General features: G+C 43.2%; 1 non-coding gene across 1 annotated transcript; it reads left to right on the forward strand.

The window, feature by feature from the left end:
- The first annotated feature begins 2,232 nt into the window (after positions 1 to 2,232).
- On the forward strand, positions 2,233 to 2,340 carry LOC130983327 (small nucleolar RNA R71). Its single transcript, XR_009087323.1, has one exon. It is a non-coding gene; the product is annotated as a small nucleolar RNA R71 (small nucleolar RNA).
- The last annotated feature ends 387 nt before the right edge of the window (positions 2,341 to 2,727 follow it).

Genomic DNA, 2,727 nt, shown 5'->3' on the forward strand with positions numbered 1-2,727 from the left:
TTTTTTTTTGGGAAGAGGTGTTGAAGTGATTGGTGAATGGGTGAAGAAGAGAGAGAGTGGTGGGGTAGGTGGGGATTCTGTGGGGTCCACAGATCCTGAGGTGTCAAGGAAAATACATTCCTGCACCAAGTGACGAGCAAAAATGCTCTTTATGCCAATTCTGGCGTTAAACACCGGGCTGGTGCCCATTTCTGGCGTTTAACGCCAGCTTCTTGCCCTTTCCTGGCATTTAACGCCAGTCTGGTGCCCCTTTCTGGCGTTAAACGCCCAGAATGGTGCCAGATTGGGCGTTAAACGCCTATTTGCTGCCCTTTACTGGCGTTTAAACGCCAGCAAGGTTTTCCTCCAGGGTGTGCTGTTTTTCTTTCTGTTTTTCATTCTGTTTTTGCTTTTTCAATTGATTTTGTGACTTCCCATGATCATCAACCTACAAAAAACATAAAATAACAAAAAAATAGATAAATATAACATTGGGTTGCCTCCCAACAAGCGCTTCTTTAATGTCAGTAACTTGACAGTGGGCTCTCATGGAGCCTCACAGATGTTCAGAGCAATGTTGGAACCTCCCAACACCAAACTTAGAGTTTGAATGTGGGGGTTCAACACCAAACTTAGAAATTGGTTGTGGCCTCCCAACACCAAACTTAGAGTTTGACTGTGGGGGCTCTGTTTGACTCTATTTTGAGAGAAGCTCTTCATGCTTCCTCTCCATGGTTACAGAAGGATATCCTTGAGTCTTAAACACAAAGGATTCTTCATTCACTTGAATGATCAATTCTCCTCTGTCCACATCAATCACAGCCTTTGCTGTGGCTAGGAAGGGTCTGCCAAGGATGATGGATTCATCCATGCACTTCCCAGTCTCTAGGACTATGAAATCAGCAGGGATGTAATGGTCTTCAACCTTTACCAGAACATCCTCTACAAGTCCATAAGCTTGTTTCTAGAATTGTCTGCCATCTCTAATGAGATTCTTGCAGCTTGTACCTCAAAGATCCCTAGCTTCTCCATTACAGAGAGAAGCATAAGGTTTATGCTTGACCCTAGGTCACACAGAGCCTTCTTAAAGGTCATGGTGCCTATGGTACAAGGTATTGAGAACTTCCCAGGGTCCTGTCTCTTTTGAGGTAATTTCTACCTAGACAAGTCATCCAGTTCTTTGGTGAGCAAAGGGGGTTCATCCTCCCAAGTCTCATTACCAAATAACTTGTTATTTAGCTTCATGATTGCTCCAAGGTATTTAGCAACTTGCTCTTCAGTGACATATTCGTCCTCTTCAGAGGAAGAATACTCATCAGAGCTCATGAATGGCAGAAGTAAATCCAATGGAATCTCTATGGTCTCAGTGTGAGCCTTATATTCCCATGGTTCCTCATTAGGGAACTCATTGGAGGCCAGTGGACGTCCATTGAGGTCTTCCTCAGTGGCGATCACTGCCTCTTCCTCCTCTCCAAGTTCGGCCATGTGGGTCATGTTAATGGCCTTGCATTCTCCTTTTGGATTCTCTTCTGTATTGCTTGGAAGAGTACTAGGAGGGAGTTCAGTAATTTTCTTGCTCAGATGACCCACTTGTGCCTCCAAATTCATAATGGAGGTCCTTGTTTCAGTCATGAAACTTTGAGTGGTTTTGATTAGATCAGAGACCATGGTTGCTAAGTCAGAGTGGATCTGCTTAGAATTCTCTGTCTGTTGCTGAGAAGATGATGGAAAAGGCTTGCCATTGCTAAACCTGTTTCTTCCACTATTATTGTTGTTGAAACCTTGTTGAGGTCTCTGTTGATCCTTCCATGAGAGATTTGGATGATTTCTCCATGAAGGATTATAGGTGTTTCCATAGGGTTCTCCTATGTAATTCACCTCTTCCATTGAAGGGTTCTCAGGATCATAAGCTTCTTCTTCAGATGAAGCGTCCTTAGTACTGCCTGGTGCAGCTTGCATTCCAGACAGACTTTGAGAAATCATATTGACTTGCTGAGTCAATATTTTGTTCTGAGCCAATATGGCATTCAGAGTATCAATATCAAGAACTCCTTTCTTCTGATTCGTCCCATCGTTCACAGGATTCCTTTCAGAAGTGTACATGAATTGGTTATTTGTAACCATTTCAATGAGTTCTTGAGCTTCTGCAGGCGTCTTCTTCAGATGAAGAGATCCTCCAGCAGAGCTGTCCAATGACATCTTGGACAGTTCAGACAGACCATCATAGAAGATACCTATGATGCTCCATTCAGAAAGCATATCAGAAGGACACTTTCTGATCAATTGTTTGTATCTTTCCCAAGCTTCATAGAGGGATTCACCTTCCTTCTGTCTGAATGTTTGGACTTTCACTCTAAGCTTACTCAATTTTTGAGGTGGAAAAAACTTTGCCAAGAAGGCATTGACTAGCTTTTCCCAAGAGTTCAGGCTTTCTTTAGGTTGTGAGTCCAACCATATCCTAGCTCTGTCTCTTACAGCAAAAGGGAATAGCATAAGTCTGTAGACCTCAGGGTCAACCCCATTGGTCTTGACAGTGTCACAGATTTGCAAGAATTCAGCCAAAAACTGATGAGGATCTTCCAATGGAAGTCCATGGAACTTGCAATTCTGTTGTATTAGAGAAACTAATTGAGGCTTAACCTCAAAGTTGTTTGCTCCAATGGCAGGGATAGAGATGCTTCTCCCATAGAAGTCGGGAGTAGGTGCAGTAAAGTCACCCAGCACCTTCCTTGCATTGTTGGCATTGTT

Source organism: Arachis stenosperma, chromosome 5 (assembly GCF_014773155.1).
Source record: "Arachis stenosperma cultivar V10309 chromosome 5, arast.V10309.gnm1.PFL2, whole genome shotgun sequence".
Lineage (NCBI taxonomy): Eukaryota > Viridiplantae > Streptophyta > Magnoliopsida > Fabales > Fabaceae > Arachis > Arachis stenosperma.